Source organism: Cydia splendana, chromosome 27 (assembly GCF_910591565.1).
Source record: "Cydia splendana chromosome 27, ilCydSple1.2, whole genome shotgun sequence".
Taxonomy (NCBI): Eukaryota; Metazoa; Arthropoda; class Insecta; order Lepidoptera; family Tortricidae; genus Cydia; species Cydia splendana.
In genome coordinates this window covers 305,037-318,698 of record NC_085986.1, presented here as the reverse complement: position 1 = coordinate 318,698, position 13,662 = coordinate 305,037, and the positions used below count along the sequence as shown (strand labels likewise).

At 44.2% G+C, this 13,662-nt stretch overlaps 1 protein-coding gene across 1 annotated transcript in view; it reads left to right on the top strand.

The window, feature by feature from the left end:
- Positions 1–13,662, top strand: part of LOC134803659 (uncharacterized) — a 64,924-nt gene that overhangs the window by 34,841 nt on the left and 16,421 nt on the right. The window lies entirely within an intron of this gene.

Here is a 13,662-nt window from a genome sequence, read left to right as displayed (position 1 = left end):
CGCTGGCCGGGTACCATAGCAACCCGAGCGTTCTCTCAGGTACGTCGTCGCATCCGGTTTTGAACCTTATTGCCTTGTCACTTAAGGTTTCTTTTGGCGTGCATTCCAAAACTTCAGGTTTGTTAGATATCCAATTTCTTATTTCGAAGCCACCTTGTTTGTGGATTTCGGCAACTTCTTTTATCATCTTGATAGCTAACTGCTCGTTGTCCACACTCTCGATGTAGTCGTCCATATAATGTGACTTCAGGATGGCTTCGACCGCTTCAGGCATTTCGTTTTGGAATCGCATTGCATTTTTATTTTTAATATGTTGTGCAATGAATGGAGAACAATTGGTTCCAAATAATAATGACGTCATAACGTAGGTTTTTAATTCGCTGTTTACGTTCTCGCGTCATAAAAATCGTAATGCGTGCTGGTCTTCTTTCGTTATCTTGATGCGAAGGAGGAATTCTTTTATATCGCCCATAATTGCGACTGGTTTTTCTCGAAAGCGTAGCATGATGCCCAGTAAAGACTGAAGTAGGTCAGGACCCTGGAGTAGGTAGTCGTTCAGGGAGCGACCGGCGGTGGCGGCTGAAGCGTCATGCACTAGTCTCAATTTTTTCTTGTTTTTGTTGTCAACTCCAAAATGGGCTAAATAAAATACGCGCATATGTGGCGCTAACAATTCTTCGTCTGATAATAATCGGGCGTAATTGTTTTCAAGTAAATGATTAATACGCTCCGTATACCTGGAGGCGTATCCTTCATCTGACAGCATTCTTCTTTCCACAGCGAGGAATCTCTTATAAGCATTTGGGTAAGAGTCAGGCAGTTTAGCATCGTTTTTCCATGGTAAACTAATTTCATAACTCCCGTTAATTAATCTTGCAGAGTTATCAATGATGTTGACTGCACGAATGTCGTCCTTATTTACGCGTGGCTTAGAGTTCACTCCTATTGATTCGAGCGCAAACGATCGACGAACCAGTTCATGAAGTTGTTTATCTGCGCTGTCGCTAAGTGCATCGCTTGACCATTGTGGTGATGAGTGTGTGTCTGCGTCTGTGCATGTGTGCATCTCCCGCCGCGCGGTAAGTATGTCCGCGGGGGTGGCGGTGGAGGGCGGAGTGCATGCGTTGCAGATTTCGGCGGCTGATTTAGCGCGCTCGTACAGCACTGTTGTCAAGGCATGCTCGGCGGTCGAAGGTCGACCGAATATAGCTGCAGGTAAGGATCCGTGTAAACACCAACCGAGTTTTGTTAATGTGGCACAAGGTTCAAAATCGCCCCGATAAACAGTCTTTAGCGGCATTAACAAATGGTAATAGTCCTGTCCGATTAATAACTTCGGTTCCATATTACAGCAGGGTATAACACTTTTTAGGTCACGTAAATAATCGTAGGAGTCTAAGTTCACGTTAGATAGGTCCAGCGTTGGTAAGTCTAGCTCACTCATTTTTCGCGCACGTAAATCGTACATTTCACCACTTGAGTTCGAGATTTTAAAGTTCACAGTTTCAATTGTACACTCGAATTTAGATTTCCATGCACATTTCATACTTATTGTCTTTGGCTGACCTTGAAGGTTGACACAGTTAGCAAGATCAGCTGATATCAGACTCACTGCGGCCCCATCATCTAAAAGGGCATAAGTAGCAATAGTGCCGCTAGGTCCATGGAGGTTCACTCGTACAGACTTTAGGTAAACACTGTCACTAGGTTCCACGACAGTATTGGTTACGATTGCGGTCGTGGGATTGTTGTTGGCAGGTTCATCTGTCGCACTTAATGTTGGCGTATTATTTATGTCTTCGTTGGTGCTGCTATTGCGGGGCGCTGCGCTGGCTGCGTTAGGTTTGTTCGGCCAGTGAAGGAGGCGGTGGTGGGGCAGCCCGCAGCCGTCAATATCGCACGATGCGGCCGGGCAGGTTTCTTTCCCGTGGCCTAGCAACAGGCATTTATGGCATATTCTGTTTATTTTAACAAAGCGCCATTTATCCCTGCGTAGCGCGCGTTTAAATTTGATGCAATTAGTCAGCGGATGATAAGACATCTTACAAAACTTGCACTTCGTGTTAGTATCATTATCATTGTTTAAAATGGGGTGAACTTGAAGTTTTCGGTCTTCCATCTTTTTTGGAAACTTATGTTCATTTTGAGAATGGATATGAGTTACACCAGCGGCGGCGATCTTCGTAGCTTCTTTGTGCAGGAACTCGGAGAATAACTGTAATTTAGCTTTGTTTGTATCGCTATGTTCGTATATATAGTCTGCCCACTTGTTGATAAGCGCACTGGGACACTTTGATATAACGATGCTTAGTAACTCAGGGCTTCGAAGATGATCGGTCTGATTAATAGACTCTGCAGCTGCCACGTAATTCTTCACTTTGACGGCGAAGTTCACCAACTCCATATGATACGCTTGCGGTAAAGGTTGCAATTTCTTAAATTGTGTTAAGATTTTATTTATGATTAGGTCAGGTCTTCCGAATCGTAGCTCTAGTGCGTCTAGGATGGCGCGTGGTGGGGTGTCAGTCGTAAATAAAGATGAGACCGTTTCTTTAGCTTCACCACGGAGACATTTGTCTAATCTTGCGATATTTTCAGAATCACTATAGTTGCATAACTTGGTGGATTGTTCGTATGATTTTTTAAATTGTATCCACTCGAGCGATTCACCAGAAAATAACGGTAAGTCCTTAGACGTGGCTAATCGAGATAAAAGACGAGTATTAGCACTTTGAGTTGTAGTAGCTAGTTTTTCCATTGCTTGTGCTAGGGTTTGAAGTGAGCTGGGTCCGGGGTTCGGTTCTTGCCCAGGGGTCGCGAGAACGCGTTCGTTTTGATCGTCTTGGCGACTTCTCTCGAGCCACTGTTCCACTTTTTGAGATGTTTCGGACAAAATAGATCGTTGTTCTTCACTGCAACGGGACTTCTGAGAATATTCTTCATACAGCTTAGCGAGTGCAGCGTCTAGCTTTTTATCTATTAACTCCTTCTCGATCCTAGCTTTAGCTTCGGCGGCGTCTAACTCTAATTGCTTTCTTTTTGCTTGTAGTGAAGACATCGAAGTCTTATTCGAAGTATTGGATCGGTGATATCCATGTTCAGTTTCAGTTTTGATGCTACCCTCTTTTGCGGTGGGCTGAATCTGCAAACTGAGCGCCTTCGCGTTGAACTGGCTTGCGTGATCCGTAAATTCTTCTTCTTTGGAGTTCTTTGGGCCTGGCACTTCACTCTGAGCATCCGTGGCATGTTTCAACTTTTCTCTTTCGAGAGCACCCCGCGTTTTAACCATGGTGTGCGGAGGCGTGTGGAACATTCCTTTGCGTCCCGACATCCGTGCTCCTCAGGATCCGGTTTGATAGGACCATGTGTAGCCGACGATTGCAGCCACGGGTGGAGAGGAGCAGAAATTAGAACAACTAGGGATACTTTTTGAGGTAAGTGTTAGAGCGCATGGACATGCGTGTGTCGCTCGGTGGCGTATAGGGAACTGACGTTGATTGGCCGATAGCCGATGCTCGTTGCACACATATACATGCTCTCGCGCACACTTTATTAACACATAGAAAACAACAGTGGTAAGCAAGGTAAGTACCTACATATGATTTTATAATATTAAACTAAAATGTATATTAATTACTAAGTTTTATGTTTCAGGTTATTTATTTCAGGTCCAGTATATTGCGTCGTCTACACCGCCCACGAGATATGTACCACTGTTGCAGACGCGCGAAACATTGGTAATACTCCTCGTCTTAAACAGTATACGCAGCCGACCGCGGCGTTCCACCACCAGACTAACCCGCCCACGAGATATACACCACTATTGCAGACGTGCGAAACGGGATCCTTTTAATTTACCGAAACTTTTTTGACCAAATTTTGTTTCCCAACCAAATTTTACCAACTGCACGTTTGTCAACTCAATCTTTCCCATATGAACATTTAACAAACTTAAATTCCGACAAATGATCATTTCCCAAACTATTACTTTGCAACTTTTATTAAGACCAACTGTTTTTTTTCCAAATGTTTTACTTAGACTATAAATGTTCGCTCAAATTTATTTTCGTCAAATGAATCACTGGACAAAATTATTTTTACCAAAAATATCTTTACTTAAAAAATGTTTGTTCAAACAAATGTATTGCAAAACCACTACTGGACAAATTATGTCTATCCAAAACATTAGGTTATTAAAAATGTGTTACGGCTAGGTTAGGTAAAGTAGGTGCTTAGTTTGGTTTGGGAAACTAAACAGCCCGAAAGCTGCCCAAAAAACCACTATTACCTAGGTAGGTTCGTGAGTTACCTTGTGTTCCTTAGAGCGGTTGCCAAGTCTCACTTGCTTTAAAAAAAGGGATTGTAATATGCAACAATTGTTTTTTTATTAATTAAGTCATACTTTAGAATATGTTGCGTTAGTCTAAACCACGCGAAAGCTACCAAAAGGGGGGACGGGGGGGCGAAGCCCCCCGAAAGGGGGGCCCGGGGGGCGAAGCCCCCCGCATTGAAAAAACACTACAGTATTACGTATATTTCCACCTAGATAGGTTCGTTAGTTACCTTGTGTTCCTTAGAGCAGAAAATAGAAGCCCCGCGAAGCGGGGCTTCGTCGACCGGCTGCCGGGTCTCACTTACTTTAAAAAAAGGGATTGTTATCGGAGCCCCCCGCATTGTAAAAACACTACAGTATTACCTGTATTTTTACCTAGATAGGTTCGTTAGTTACCTTGTGTTCCTCAGAGCAGAAAATAGAAGCCCCGCGAAGCGAGAAGCGGGGCTTCGTCGACCGGCTGCCGAGTCTCACTTGCTTTAAAAAAGGGGATTGTAATATGCAACAATTGTTTTTTTATTAATTAAGTCATACTTTAGAATATGTTGCGTTAGTCTAAACCACGCGAAAGCTACCAAAAGGGGGGACGGGGGGGCGAAGCCCCCCGAAAGGGGGGCCCGGGGGGCGAAGCCCCCCGCATTGAAAAAACACTACAGTATTACGTATATTTCCACCTAGATAGGTTCGTTAGTTACCTTGTGTTCCTTAGAGCAGAAAATAGAAGCCCCGCGAAGCGGGGCTTCGTCGACCGGCTGCCGGGTCTCACTTACTTTAAAAAAAGGGATTGTTATCGGAGCCCCCCGCATTGTAAAAACACTACAGTATTACCTGTATTTTTACCTAGATAGGTTCGTTAGTTACCTTGTGTTCCTCAGAGCAGAAAATAGAAGCCCCGCGAAGCGAGAAGCGGGGCTTCGTCGACCGGCTGCCGAGTCTCACTTGTTAACGATTATTAATTAAGTCATACTTTAGAATATGCTGCGTTAGTCTAAACCACGCGAAAGCTACCAAAAGGGGGGACGGGGGGGCGAAGCCCAAGCCCCCCGCATTAAAAAACACTACAGTATTACGTATATTTCCACCTAGATAGGTTCGTTAGTTACCTTGTGTTCCTTAGAGCAGAAAATAGAAGCCCCGCGAAGCGGGGCTTCGTCGACCGGCTGCCGGGTCTCACTTACTTTAAAAAAAAGGATTGTTATCGGAGCCCCCCGCATTGTAAAAACACTACAGTATTACCTGTATTTTTACCTAGATAGGTTCGTTAGTTACCTTGTGTTCCTCAGAGCAGAAAATAGAAGCCCCGCGAAGCGAGAAGCGGGGCTTCGTCGACCGGCTGCCGAGTCTCACTTGTTAACGATTATTAATTAAGTCATACTTTAGAATATGTTGCGTTAGTCTAAACCACGCGAAAGTTACCAAAAGGGGGGACGGGGGGGCGAAGCCCCCCGAAAGGGGGAGTCGGGGGGCGAAGCCCCCTGCATTAAAAAACACTACAGTATTACGTATATTTCCACCTAGATAGGTTCGTTAGTTACCTTGTGTTCCTCAGAGCAGAAAATAGAAGCCCCGCGAAGCGGGGCTTCGTCGACCGGCTGCCGGGTCTCACTTACTTTAAAAAAAGGGATTGTTATCGGAGCCCCCCGCATTGTAAAAACACTACAGTATTACCTGTATTTTTACCTAGATAGGTTCGTTAGTTACCTTGTGTTCCTCAGAGCAGAAAATAGAAGCCCCGCGAAGCGAGAAGCGGGGCTTCGTCGACCGGCTGCCGAGTCTCACTTGTTAACGATTATTAATTAAGTCATACTTTAGAATATGTTGCGTTAGTCTAAACCACGCGAAAGCTACCAAAAGGGGGGACGGGGGGGCGAAGCCCCCCGAAAGGGGGGCTCGGGGGGCGAAGCCCCCCGCATTAAAAAACACTACAGTATTACGTATATTTCCACCTAGATAGGTTCGTTAGTTACCTTGTGTTCCTCAGAGCAGAAAATAGAAGCCCCGCGAAGCGGGGCTTCGTCGACCGGCTGCCGGGTCTCACTTACTTTAAAAAAAAGGATTGTTATCGGAGCCCCCCGCATTGTAAAAACACTACAGTATTACCTGTATTTTTACCTAGATAGGTTCGTTAGTTACCTTGTGTTCCTCAGAGCAGAAAATAGAAGCCCCGCGAAGCGAGAAGCGGGGCTTCGTCGACCGGCTGCCGAGTCTCACTTGTTAACGATTATTAATTAAGTCATACTTTAGAATATGTTGCGTTAGTCTAAACCACGCGAAAGCTACCAAAAGGGGGGACGGGGGAGCGAAGCCCCCCGAAAGGGGGGCTCGGGGGGCGAAGCCCCCCGCATTAAAAAACACTACAGTATTACGTATATTTCCACCTAGATAGGTTCGTTAGTTACCTTGTGTTCCTTAGAGCAGAAAATAGAAGCCCCGCGAAGCGGGGCTTCGTCGACCGGCTGCCGGGTCTCACTTACTTTAAAAAAAGGGATTGTTATCGGAGCCCCCCGCATTGTAAAAACACTACAGTATTACCTGTATTTTTACCTAGATAGGTTCGTTAGTTACCTTGTGTTCCTCAGAGCAGAAAATAGAAGCCACGCGAAGCGAGAAGCGGGGCTTCGTCGACCGGCTGCCGAGTTGCCGAGAAAAAGTCAGTTGAATAAGTTAATAATAAATATCGACGGTATTCAGACGCTTATACGGATACTTCAATCTCCTACCCACTTATTAAAATATTAGTGAAATGCAATTCGTACCACCCTACAGATAATAATGTTTGACATTTGTTCTGTAATATTTGCCATTACTAAATTTGGAATTATTTAAAGTATTTATTAAATAAATAACAAAATGTGAAATAATAATTGTCAAAATAAGAAAATGACAAAATACAATAGTTTGTCACGTTTAGTTTTGGTTTTTGTATTCTTTGGTAAGTACTCATTTGGACAAATTAAAATTTGTTCAAATAAAAATTGGCAATTTCTTTTTTTGATAACTGTTACATTTGTCATGTTTTGTTATGGTTTTTGTATTCTTTGCCAACTAATACTTTCGAGTAATTAAAATTTGGTAAAATAAATGTTGCCAAAGTAAGGAAATGTCAAAATATTTTTTTGCATATCGTTCTCTTGGAAAATATTTTTTTTCGACTTGTTTAGTTGGGAAATGATTAGTTGGATTTTATATTTTTGGGATAAATTGTTTGGGATATGAAAATCTGGCAAAAATATTTCGGTAATCCATTAGTAACCCGGTCCCAGGTTCAAATCCTGGTAAGGGCAAGATAGGCGCATTTGTTTGATGATTTGATTTGATTTGAATTCATTTATTATGAAATATTAAATTACAGCATGTTCATTTTTCTACAGTAGTTCGAGGCTGACAGTTAGAGACCGGTTCATGGGTGTTTAAAATTGTTGTGCCTGTGAACGGGTTCCAGGAGGCGCTACATGACATTAAAGCTCTCCAAAGGGACTCTACGTGTTGAATCTATTTCCCCACGCAAGTCTTACAAACGACCGGGATATATAGGCCCGTGAAATCCAAAATTACAGTCTTACGAGGGTACTTATAAGACAGTCGGTGAAGGAGCGCTTTGTCAGTCGGCTCACAAAAGTCCTTAACAGTCTTTTGTCAACAAAGTGCGTGCCTTCATCACCTGGGTAATTATTATTTATTTTATTCATATAACAATACAAAGATTGTGTTCGATGTACAATAAAATCAATAAAATAACTAGAATTAAAATAGCAATAAAATACATGTCAAAAAAATAACTTAACTTACATAATAATTATAAGTACATTACAATTAACAAAGGCGCTCTTCTTACACAAATTCAGGACGCCACCCCCCTGATCTACAAATACCTATGGCAGTGCTATCACCAGCCCTCGCACCTACTCTTTAAAACAAATCGCTTGTCGTCAGCGGTGGGCTGTCAGCAGGGTGACCCTTTGGGACCCGCCATTTTCAGCCTCGCCATCCATCCAGTCATTTCCGACCTAAAGTCAAAATTCAACTCCTGGTACCTCGACGATGGGACTCTAGGGGGAGACTGGAAAACCGTTTTAGATGACTTGAAAAACCTAACTGACTCCTTTAGCGCAATAGGTCTGGAGCTAAACTTCTCTAAATGCGAGCTCTTCATCAACAAGCCCCTTCCTGCTGTTGACTTGAAAAACATAACCTCATGCTTTCAATATTCTGGCTCCCAATATCAAAATTATCGACAGACAATCCCTCCGACTCCTAGGTGCTCCCATCTTCCCGGAATCATTTCCACCGCTCATCAACGAACATCTCAGTATCCATCAAGCCTATTCGGACCGCCTTTTAAAAATCAGTTCACACATGGCATTAGTCATCATAAAGTTTTGCTTGTTCGTTCCCAAATTCACATATATACTCAGATGCAGCCCCATCTGGAAACATCCCCATCTTATCGAGCCTTTAGATTCCGTACTCAAAACTACTCTCTCATCAATCCTTAACATCCACCTCGATAACCGCGCCTGGACTCAGGCCTCCCTGCCAATCCGTCATGGCGGCCTGGGCATACGCCAAGTGGTCAGTGTGGCCCTCCCTGCGTTATTGGCCTCTTTCCATAGTACACAGAACCTTGCGGCTAAGATTTTTTGCCCAGCTGCTGGAAACGAGTGCACCACCACTCTGAATGAGGCCCAAGACGTCTGGCTGCAGTCCTGCCCAGGCAGCCCGCTTCCAGTTTCCCTTAAATCACAAAAACAGTGGGACGAGCCGCTCTGCCGATCAACCTTAAAAGAACTCACGGACTCTGCTCAGAGTTCAGCAGAGCGCGCTCGTCTGCTGGCAGTGGCGGAACCGGAAGCTGGTTACTGGCTTCACGCATTACCATCAGCCAATATTGGCACCCTGCTCGACAAGACGACCCTCACTCTTGCCACCTGCTTACGACTGGGCACCAAAACTAACGAGCCCCACCGCTGCCGCTGTGGCACCATGGTAGACGATCTGGGTCACCACGGCTTGTCTTGCCAGAGGAGGGTATACACCCACTTGCCAGAATTTCATTTGCCATAATAGTCAACAGCCATTATATTGTTTCCCATAATTACATATGCAATACTTATTGTTTACTATATTAGTCACGTGCCAGAAACTTTGTTTCCCATAAAATCAATTTCAATAATATCATTTGTCATCATCATTGTAAGCCATAATTATCACTAGCCATAATATATTTTTTTTACAGAAACCAAATGCTACTAGAAAAATGGGTTAGGTTAGGTTTGAACTGCGACCCTTACAGAAAAGTAATGCTACTGGAAAAGTGGGTTAGGTTAGGTTTGAACCGCGACCCTTACAGAAAAGAAATGCGATTGGAAAAGTGGGTTAGGTTAGGTTTGAACTGCACCCTACACAGAAAATAAATGCTACTAGAAAAGTAGGTTAGGTTAGGTTTGAACTGCGACCCTTACAGAAAAGAAATACTATCAGAAAAGTGGGTTAGGTTAGGTTTGAATTGCTACCCTTACAGAAACCAAATGCTACTAGAAAAATGGGTTAGGTTAGGTTTGAACTGCGACCCTTACAGAAAAGAAATACTACTGGAAAAGTGGGTTAGGTGAGGTTAAATATTCTATTAAATAATATTATTACAATTAATAATATGGACAACAACACGTATGGCACTCGTACGTTCTGGAATCTAATAATCGGGTAAACAAAGAGTATGTCACATCATTTTTATGGTAAACAAACAATTCGGGCAAATGAAATTCGGGCAAATAAAATTCGGGCATATGAGTATTATTTTATATAATTTTCGGACAAACAATAGACAACCCCAGAGGAGCGCCGGCCGTATCACCCGCCACGCATCCTTGAATGATGTCATCCGTAGGGCGCTTGCTTCCGTCAGCGTGCCGGCCATACTTGAGCCGAACGGTATCGCACGCGACGACGGCAAGCGGCCCGACGAGATGTCACTCATTCCGTGGAAGCTGGGGAGGACGCTTGTGTGGGACGCCACCTGCGTTGACACGCTCGCGCCGTCCCACCTACAGGCGACCTCCGTCAAGGCGGGGGCTGCGGCCACAACAGCGGAACTAAACAAGCGGCGCAAATATGCTGTCCTCGGCGAGGGCTAATTATTTGCACCGTTCGGAGTCGAAACTCTGGGTCCGTGGGGGCGCAGTGCGAAGTCTTTATATAAAGAAATTTCCGAGCGCCTTATAGATGCGTCTGGTGACCAGAGGGCTGGCTACTTCGGCCAGAGACTAAGTCTGGCCATCCAACGAGGTAACGCTGCCAGCCTACTGGGCACCATAACTCATGACAGCGACCTAGGGAGCATTTTTTATTTATAAGTTTATTTATAAGTCTATTTATATGATTATTTTAAGTTTTATATTCCATGTAGTTTAGTTTTATTATTGTTTAGTTTGTATTTTTTGTCTCGATAAAGTCCCTATTCCCACAAACAGTCTATATTGTCTATAACATTGAATTTAAAGATATCAATTAGATAATCAGGGTGAGAGAAATCAATAAAAGAAATAGTCCTATTATGTATAAATAATGCCCCTATTACTCATATACCTACTCCTCCACATCAGGGATGTTGCGGATGCAGATTTTTTGCGGATATGCGGATATTTAAAGGCTCACATCCGCGGATGTGGATGCGGATGTCAAGATTAGGTACTTAAAAAACGTCAAATATTTTAATATTTTTTTTTTGCGAAACGTTTAGTATTTGAGCAAGAATATAGGTGCGTTATATTTAATAAACAGTAACTTGGCCGACTTTTCTGGATCTAGACGTTTTCGTTATAGGTAATGACGAAATTACCTAGCACTTAAGCCGCTAAGACGTTCCTGTACCGACTTGTTTGACATCCGCATCCGCATAAGCTCCGCATTGATTTTATGCGGATGCGGATGCAGATGAGGATGTTGAAAATAATGCGGATGTTCCGCGGATGCGGATGCGAATATTCGCAACATCCCTGCTCCACATACTAACTATACTAAGGTGACCTCAGACCGAGCTTGTAGTGGGGGGTGCATCGTGATGTGGTGGCAGTAGACAGGAACCTTAACAACGAGTGGGGGATGCATCGTGATGTGGCGGCAGTAGACAGGAACCTTAACAACGAGTGGGGGGTACATCGTGATGTGGCGGCAGTAGACAGGAACCTTAACAACGAGTTGGGGATGAATCGTGATGTGGCGGCAATAGACAGGAACCTTACCAACGAGTGGCGGGTGCATCGTGATGTGGCGACAGTAGACAGGAACCTTAACAACGAGTTGGGGATGAATCGTGATGTGGCGGCAGTAGACAGGAACCTTAACAACGAGTGGCGGGTGCATCGTGATGTGGCGACAGTAGACAGGAACCTTAACAACGAGTTGGGGATGAATCGTGATGTGGCGGCAGTAGACAGGAACCTTAACAACGAGTGGGGGGTGCATCGTGATGTGGCGGCAGTAGACAGGAACCTTACCAACGAGTGGCGGGTGCATCGTGATGTGGCGACAGTAGACAGGAACCTTAACAACGAGTTGGGGATGAATCGTGATGTGGCGGCAGTAGACAGGAACCTTAACAACGAGTGGGGGGTGCATCGTGATGTGGCGGCAGTAGACAGGAACCTTAACAACGAGTGGGGGATGCATCGTGATGTGGCGGCAGTAGACAGGAACCACACGCCGCTGTTCACGGGTTATATAATCAACATATTTTTTTATTTCATGATAGCATCTAAACTATCATTAGACAAAGTATCAGCCGGGAGGCGATGATCAGGGCCATCTTCAACTATGCTGGGGCCCTTGGGCACATAAGAATTTGGAGCCCTTTTGGAAAGTAAAGAAGGCTAATTTTGTTAAACTAACGTTTTTCTACTATGATCTTCTATTTGGTATTCAAATATACTGAACTACTGTGTGTCCTTCGGGGCCCCCCGAGGATGGGGGCCCTGGGCACGGGCCCCGTGGGCCCTTATGGTAAAGACGGTACTGGCGTTGACTGACGATGTAGTAGCCCGGCCGAACAGGCTTTAGGTTAGTTTTCGTTCAAATGTCGTCTCATAGGCGGTTTACATTCCTGAGCCCCCCGCTTTAGGTTTCCATACTAATCCAGGCTCAGGGCGCTTTCTGTCTGGTCTGGGCGTTCTTTGTTCCGTGGTAGTAGCTGTCGGCGCTTGTTGACAATTACGTACCTACCTGCCATAAAAAGCTCCTATTTAAGAATTTGGCGTTGCGTTTGGTGGATGCCACGCTACGGGAGACCATCGCCATACAACGGGGAAACTGGGCACACTGCCTGCTGGCGGCGAGTTAGAGGTAACTCGCCGCCAGCAGGCAGTGTGTAAGTTGTAAGAGTAAGTTTTAGAGTAAGTTGGCGAAGCTAGCGCTGGTGGCCTAGCAGTAAGAGAGCGCTGGTGGCCTAGCGGTAAGAGCGTGCGACTTTCAATCCAGAGGTCGCGGGTTCAAACCCCGGCTCGTACCAATGAGTTTTTCGGAACTTATGTACCAAATACCATTTGATATTGACCAGTTGCTTTTCGGTGAAGGAAAACATCGTGAGGAAACCGGACTAATCCCAATAAGGCCTAGTTTCCCCTCTAGGTTGGAAGGTCAGATGGCAGTCGCTTTCGTAAAAACTAGTACCTACGTCAAATCATGGGATTAGTTGTCTTGCGGACCCCAGGATCCCATGAGCCGTGGCAAAATGCCGGGACAACGCGAGGAAGAAAAAGAGTAAGTTGACGAAGCCTGTTGCAGTTTTTTCCGCTGTAGATATAGTTTTGTGACGAAGCCTGTTGCTGATTGTGACTTGTGAGTTTGTGTTCACCTGACGACGCGCGACGCGCGACGTAGCCTGCGTTGCGGATATACCTAAAATTATGGTCCCTGAATAAGCTCGTATTATCGTACCTAATGTCACGTCATGTCATGTAATGTCTCGTAAACATTATAATTTTTCGCCTTATTACAAAGGAGTAAGGTGCCAAAGTCAAAGTAAACATAATTATATTTGACGTCGACTGTATATTGCTGCACGAAAAATTTTCAAAAATTAACTACGGGGTCATATTTAAGCAGGAAGAATAGCTTTGCGATCCTAACGAAATACGGTAGGTATAGCGCGACTGACAATACATACTTTTTGATGAAATTTCCATTTCGGGATAAAACGGTTTCCACTAACTAAATCTTAATTATTCACTTTGATTTTAATATTCTAGGTTTATAGGTTTCGCTTTAAAAAAAAGATATAATTTTTTTTTTAAATAAACAGTTTACTTCGACCAAGTTTTAATAACAAAAATTAA